Here is an 8299-nt window from a genome sequence, read left to right on the forward strand (position 1 = left end):
CTCCTCTGATTGTTGTTTTCCAGATGCCGGTGAGTGGGACGGGCGGCGAGAGGGGCGCGGTATGGGTCGGTCTTGGGGTCAGGTCTCCATAATCACGCCCACGGGCCGAGTTGGGAGAGGGCGGTTGGGTCGTCACTCAGTCGCTCAGTCGCTCAGTCAGTCAGGCAGTCTGTCAGTCAGTGTGTTTGTTTGTCTGTCTGTGGGTTTCGGCGGGCCCGGGCGAGCCGGGCCGAGGACCTTTCTGGGCACTGCTGATTGTTGACTTCTTGTTGTTCTTGTGCCTCGATCTGGTTCGGGGCTGGGGCTGGCCCGTGGAAACACGCAATAGGGTGACCCAAATGGCCTCCCAAAAGGCTTGATCGCAAGAGAAACCCCGGCATTCTCAACGATACTCTTTTACCATTGCAGTGTAATTTTTTTGCATGACTGACAAACCGGCATTAAAAAACCTAAAAAACGATTGAAAACCACCCAATGAGCCAAAACTGTGAGACTTTGAAATCCTGAACCAAGTAGACGAGCAATTTGAGCGATGAAAACCTCATAGTCATAACTGGCAATGCACTGACTCATGAAAAGTTCGGCATGGGAGTCATGGCTAGGCTCATAAGAAGCTTACAGAGTGTCTGATAGAGAACTGGCAACCTCTTCATCCATATACTCGTACGTCTCTCTCTATCACATGGCCATTGACGTCTACTTTAACTGAACTTGATGTCATTTGTTTAGTTTCATCCTGAAATGGAAATGAACTATCGGCTCATTTTGTTTAGTCAGCCCCTCAAGAAATCTCAGGTTAAACGGGTAAATCGTCACCAACAATAACAATGCTTATTTAGTATGCAATCTTCAAAAATTGGTATGAAAATGTCAATCACATTCTTAGAAAAAGTTCGTGCTTGCGTACAGTTAATGCCAGCACTTGTATGCTAATACAAGGACGACGTCATACTGGACAGAGACGGTAGGGTGGGGGAAACGTAACTTTTATCCAGATGAACCCAATGTATTTTCCTTCACACAAATTGGACTTTAATTAGCTCAGAAAGCGTTCGCCAATTTTGATCTCAATCGAACGTTGCGTCAAAAGCAATGAGGTCCTGAAACTCAGTACCACGTGGGCAGAGAATGACTTGCTTAGCACCACCTTGGTAAGATCTTACTAAAGTGGTGCTAGCTCATTCAATTTGCGCCCTCCCTGGTCCGAGTTTTAAATGCTCATAACTAGAGGGCGAAAAAATATGTCATCACATAAAGACATCATATTTCACATATTTTGCCACTTTTCGGCCTAAAAGACATATTTTGCTATCTTAGTGGCATTTAAGTAGATTCTTTTAAACAAAAGCCATTGCTTATGGTGGTAAAGGCTTGGGCAGGGCTAGTGTGCTAGGACTTGAAAGGTTTGCAATTAGAGAAATCACTTTTAATACATTTTAAAACCTCATTTATAAATAGTATTTGGAAAAGGCAAAGGCTTGCATTTAAATTTGTTAATAAAATAGTTAATAAGAAATAAAATATTTGATAAATAATATTTGTAAATTAGAACTAGAAATATTCGCAAAGTGATTTTATTTTGTGGGGGTTAGATTTGTTGCGTTTGAAGCAACCTAATTTAGTTTTCAAACACGGATATGGCAACAATATTTAATGTTGACAATTCAAAGAAAAATTCAGCAGGGCTAAGCAAGCCAAGGCAGGCTACTTTCTGGGCTGGCTGACTGGCTCCAACTATTCTGGCTCCACACAAGAAAAATTAAATTAAGAAATGCCCCAAAGTGTGCCAGCCGAGATGCCAAACTCAAATGGATAAACGATGCCAACACAAAGGACGAGTACCCATTCAAATTATAGCATAACCTACGACTCTTCTGTAAGGTATTCGAAGAACAGTTCCCTTGGGAACGTAAAAAAATCTTGGTATGTCAATACACTTTTCAATAAAGCTAGCTGAAATAAAGATATACTTCTTAGGACATATTTTGGAATTTCTGACGACATTTTTTTTGGTGTTTCTGAGGGCATAATGACGTCATAGTTTGTCGTTTTGAAGGACATATTTTTTCGCCTTCTACTCATAACTTTTGACACAGTCGTTAGATTGAGATTAAAACTGACCATTGCTTTGTGAGGCTATAATTGAGTCAACTCATGTAAAGAGAAATGCATTTGATTGATTGGAATTGGAATTACTCATTTTCCCCCACCCCCGTCGCTGTCCAGTGGTGAAGTCGTCCTTGGCTAATACGTCGCATCCGCCCGGTCACTTCAAAATTTGCTTGCTCCAATTCAATCCAAAAGGACAAAAAGGATCGATAGATCACGAAATCAGCTTGGTCACCCTAGAGACATGTGGAGTGCTGGCCTGCGTCCCACACTCTCGTCTTCCCTTTTTCTGATTCACCCACAGGGTCCATGCACCAGCTGTTTCACCAACTACGTAGTTAAGACAGGCAGGCCAGGCAAGAGTGAGTGGACAGGGCAGGCGGAGAGAAAGAGGCTGTCCTTATATTGTCTGTTTTTATGTCTGGCAGTCCATCTATCTGTCGGTCTGTGGAACATTCATGGCAATGACAATGGACATGGGTGCCAACTAGAGGTGTATATCGGATCTGACAGGGTCTCCGGATCCGATCCGAATTGATTTTTTGTAATCGGACCTAATCCGAGAGCTCTGCTGAATCCGAACGAACCCGAATCCGAGATATATTTGTTTAATCCGACCACAATGCAAAATATTTTGCAAAAGCTGATATTTTCACCCAATTGACTTTATAAAACTCACTTAACTTTAATTAAATGCGCTTTTTTGCCTGTATACCTTTTTAAAATGATGACATTGAATGAAGTTGCCTTTGTCAAGATATAATTTTCCTGTCGCAGTAATGTGATTTTTTTTGTGACACTTACAGAAAAGCATGACTTTATTTCATATGCTTCAATTGTTATTCTATTTTTTTTTTTTTGGTTTGGTTTTTCACGGGCTTTTCTAACCGCTACAGGGAATGTAATCCCCAGTACTATTAAAATGAAAGATTATAATTCGTCTATTTATTACCTTTCAATTTTTATATGATATTTGGTCTACCAACGAATTTGAGTTGGCAGACCGAGCTAATCCTTGAATGTAGGGTTGATCTGGAATGCTATCTAAAAATTTGTCCAAGTCTGACTTGAAAGATGCTACCGGATCAACAAGGCCTACGTATTCCCTACGAATATCAGAGGGAAGCAAATTAAACAATGAAGGAGCCCGAGAAAGAAGAGATGTGGACTTCATTGTTCGAACTAGCCTGGATTCTCGAAGACTTGAAGGCGCTCTCAAAACGCACATTAAGCCTCTACGGTCACTAGAATTGACCCTAAACCCTGGGTTGGGACAAAGCTCATGGATACTTTTGAAAACGTACAATATCAGATACCTTTCGTACCTTCTCTGAGTACTGTACAATCCCAACCGTTCTAACCTTTCCCAATACGAGAGCTCTCTCATTCCTGTGATGTTCCTAGTGAAACATCTTTGGACTTGCTCGACCTTTTGCAAACCTGCTGAACTCATTGGAGCCCAAATGGGTGAGGCGTATTCAAGATGTGGCTGGACAATCGACTTGTACAGAGTTAGCATCGTGATGCTATCTCTGGACTTAAACGTGCGATATATCCAACCACACATTTGAAAAGCCTTACCCACCTTCAGCTGGATATGCTCATCGAACTTTCCATTATTTTGGAGGACTACACCTAGATCTTTCATAGATGAGACCTGCTCAATATCTTTACCTCCATTATCTACGAGTGGAGTATTTAAAGGAGTTGACCCAAATGTCATTGAGCGGAATTTCATTCCGTTCAGGGCCATATTACTCTCAGTTACCCAAGAGTAGATTCGATTTAAGTCCTTTGCAAGGCTACTGGAATCTTGGCCATTCCTACCAGAAACTAACTTTGTATCGTCAGCATAAGAAGAGAGACTGGCAGTGATACTAAGCTTTTGAAGCGGGGCAACGAATATTATAAACAAGAGGGGCCCTAAGATCGAACCCTGGGGAACACCTGACTTGACATCATGTATGTCACTAAGGGATCCCTCAACCTTAACCAATTGCTTCCTACCAGAAATGAAACTTTTTAACCAATTGAGAACCCTGCCTTGGATCCCAATTTCATGGAGCCTGTTAACTAAAAGCCCATGATCTACCTTGTCAAAGGCCTTGGCAAAGTCGAGATAAACTACATCAACTGATTCATGACTCTCTAGTCCCTCAATAACCCGCTCAATATGTTCAATCAGTTGGGTAACCGTGCTAAAATGTGCTCGGAACCCATGCTGGCTAGGAGGAAGGACTTCATGAATATCAAGAAATTCAACAAGTTTGAACTTCATGATCTTCTCAAACACCTTCGCAATATTCGAAGTGAGAGAAATCGGCCTGTAATTACTGGGGAGCGACTTATCTCCCCCTTTAAAAATTGGAACAACATGAGCTAACTTTAGTGAAGATGGAAACTTGCCCTGATCCAAGATGCAGCGCATCAAGTACGAGAAAACAGGAGCGAGAACCAGTGAGCATCTCATCAGAAACTGAGATGTCACACCATCAGGACCAGGAGAGCTGGAAAGCCTCAAGTCCCTTATGGCCTCTAAAGCATCTTGATCTGTGACTACAAGATCATCTAAACGCTCAGCTTGACTAACCATGTCAATCTCAACAGACTCATCTTCAGAGCAATGAGCTGTTGCTTCCGAACTCAGTGGGGTTGAAAACACACTAGAGAACTGATCTCCAAGCATGTTAGCCATAGTCTCTACATTGCTAATGGCTGCCCCATCAACCTCAAAAGGCCCAACAGAGTGTTTCATTTTTCTCTTAGAGTTCGCATAAGAGAAAAATGCCTTCGGATTCGACCTGACCTCCTGAACCACCTTACTCTCAGTTTGTAACTGGTCATATTCGATGGAGGCCTTAATCTTACCCTGAACTACGTCCAACTTTTTTTGGAGACTAGCCACAATTACTGGATTCGAAGTGCTCTTCAGCCTTTTTGCTAGTTTGCAACTCTTTTTGAACAAAGTCTTCCTATATTTTGGAATTTTTGTCCGTGTACCACCTTTCGGAACACATTCAGAGATTGCTAGACTGGAGCAAACTTCCTTAAAAACTGAAACTAACTTATCAATGGCTGCATCTATGGACGATTCCTGTTTCAGAATTGAAATCAGGTCAAGTTCTTCTAATCTTTCTATAATCAACGGCCAATGTTCATCTTTGAACTTGAACTTAGCCAAACCGACCTTTTTGGCCGGTTTTACTCTAGAGCACGCCGGCTTTTGAGTAATGGTCGACCCTATCTCAAGAACATGATGATCTGACAGATTAGTAGGTGTCACATGGACATACTGGATCAGATCAGGGTCATTGGAAAAGACCAAGTCGAGAACGCTATTCTCTCTAGTGGCTACACCAACGTGCTGGGAGAAATTGCGCAAGATCGCGAATTCTTCCAGCTTTTCGAACGACTGAGATGTCGATTTCGAAATGGGAATATACCCATCAGGACTTAATATAATTCTGTTATCAAAATGGTGCAAAAATAGTTAATTTACAAAATTGATATCCTGAGGCATTCCAATTTCTTTTTTCTTGAAATTGATTGTATGGCCGGCAAATACTTTGATCCTTTTCTTCTTTTCTGAAATTTTGAGTGTCTTTATTACTAAACCCAATCCGATTTTCCATTCCAAATCCAAAACCGAACGAAATGTTCAATCCGACCGAATTTGAATCCGAAAATAGTTGGTCAATCCGATCCGAATCCAATTGGATCCGAAAAGTTGGATCTGATGCACACCTCTAGTACCAAACCGTCCCAGAGTCAGGGATTGATCAAAGGATGGACAAATGCAACTTTCAAGCCCAAAGCATCATTGCTAAGCTACCAAGACCATCCCCAAATTATGTCCTGAAGCAATGCTACGTATGGATATTTATGGGGACCTTTAGGCAAGCTCTGGCACGTTCGTTTGTTTGCTGGTACCAATGTCAGTGATGCAAGTTCGGGGCTTGAAACACGTTTTTGAGAAGGTGACCCAACTGACCTTTCCTTCACATTGCTTTATGAGGAAAGAAAGGTCAGCTTTGTTAAACCCAGTTTGAAACGCCAATTTTGCATCACTGGCATTGGCGGGCAAGTTTGTTTGCAGGTACCATTGCTTGCCTAAATGTTAGAATGAGGAGACTCCAACAAAAAATGTTGTTTGTATGTGGAGCAGAAATTTGAGTGTTGAACTAATGGTGCGTCTACACGACAAATAATTCGGCAAATAATTAGCCATTTGACAAACATTGTTTGGCATTTCACAAGCATTTCACAAACATTTCTCGATTTGAACATGTTTAAAGTTTGTTTGCCCAAGAGCAAATATTTCATGGACGACAGCATCCTCCCCAGCCCTTCCAACCAAGGTGTCCATTTTCAGTAATTATGGAACTTGACTCATTCGATCTATGATGGTTTATAACAAAGAAAAATGTATTGATTGTGGTTCATTTTGACGCAGAATAACCCCAACATAGAGTATGAAGGGGCCTGGAATTGTCAATTCATGTTCAAAGTCATCAGATGTCATCCTATCCCCTTTTAATTCAGTAGTCACACTTCCATCTCCCGTCGAGAATTGAATGATTGAATGATGATCGATCGATCAACCAACCAACACCGGATATCTCCGGAATCGGGATTCATCTCCTCACGTCCAGACAATGAAAGTGTCGACCCCAGTTAACCCACCCACCCTGGGCCTGTCCTCGGGCTCAGCTCGGTCATGGACACGGCCCCGGCCATGGTCCCGGCCCCATCTTTTACATCCGTCTTCTGTGAGCAAGACTTGAGCGAGCCAACCCAAAGCTCGATGGATGGATGGAATGGATGGATTCCTTGACCTCGTCCCAAGAAGATTAATCCGATACAAGTTGGATCAGATCATCAGAGACAACGGAATCATCGGCCCATACCTGGAGGTTCTTGGCCGGACACACACGGCCATGATCGGTCCTCTACGTACACCCTTGAGACCCAAGCATCAGGACCAGCCAGCCACTTTTGACTGCTCTTTCGTCCATTTCCCGCCCGCCAGTTTTAGCCATGAAAGCCAGATCAGTCAGATCTCAACGGACCGAGTCTTACCCACTGACATGTCATCACTTTAAAGCTGCCCATGACCATCACCTTCCCTGTGAAATGCCGTCTGTTCTTGTGGGCGGGTCCTTATTGGTTCTATAAAATTGAACTCTTTTTAGTCAATGCCATCTGTAATGTTAACTGCATATAAATATCCAAATTGTCTTTATCATGTTTAATGCTCTTACTATATTTGTGTTAACGTTTCTGACATGACCTTTGAACTATATATCGTTGTCATATTTCGACCCGTTCTCGGCTATTAAATAGTTTATGATACTCGTGGAGAACTGTTGTCCATTTATTCACGATTATAATGAGTTGGAAAATTGGTCGGGTTTTCGTTTCCAAACAATTGGGTTATGATTTATAGTGATACATTAAAAATGATTTATAAATGAAGTTCGAAAACCTTTCGAAAAGCAAAAATGTTATTAAAAGTGAATCATCAGGTGGCTTATGGTAAAGTTCATAGAACGGGGCAAAACATGCCTTCAAGTAGTAATCGGTTTCAGCCAACATATGACCGCACAGATTGAAATTGGCAAAATAAAGGACCTTTTTGGAAAGCGAAACATTCTCATAATGACAGTGCCCATCGGTGTTTTTTTTCAAATTTCATTCCTCAGTTTTCCCAATTTTCCATTACACTAATCATATTGTTTACAGTGCATTACATAAATATTGAATGAAAGACCCATTGGGAAATGATACGATCACTTGCAAGGTCATCTGATTAGAAATCTACATCAAAATATTTGTCAAACCGTTTTGATCGGGCAGTTTTACGTGTAGACGGCTCAGAGATGAACTGTTGGTCAAATGCCAAACATTTCCGAAATAATTAGGCAAACTTTGTGACAGAATGTTTCTCGTGTAGACGCACCATAACTGCTTTTCTTCCCTATGCCTGGATTCAGCTCTTTTGCGCATCCAAGCCGCCAAACTTCTGCAATTTCTGCTTGACGTGAAAACAACATACTTTGTCAGAGTCTACAGTTATGGTGCGTCTACACGACAAATATTTCGGCAAATAATTAGCCATTTCACAAACATTGTTTGGGATTTCACAAGCATTTCACAAACATTTCTTGATCTGAACAAGTTTAAAGATTGT

At 41.6% G+C, this 8299-nt stretch overlaps 1 protein-coding gene across 1 annotated transcript in view; it reads right to left on the reverse strand.

Annotated features, from left to right (window-relative positions):
• Positions 1–132, reverse strand: part of LOC131884218 (mediator of RNA polymerase II transcription subunit 12-like) — a gene marked incomplete in the record, with an annotated part of 4889 nt that extends 4757 nt beyond the window's left edge. Inside the window, 1 exon segment of the mRNA XM_059231919.1 lies at positions 69–132.
• Positions 133–8299: the final 8167 nt, after the last annotated feature.

The sequence above is a fragment of the Tigriopus californicus genome, chromosome 7 (genome assembly GCF_007210705.1).
Source record: "Tigriopus californicus strain San Diego chromosome 7, Tcal_SD_v2.1, whole genome shotgun sequence".
Classification (NCBI taxonomy): domain Eukaryota; kingdom Metazoa; phylum Arthropoda; class Copepoda; order Harpacticoida; family Harpacticidae; genus Tigriopus; species Tigriopus californicus.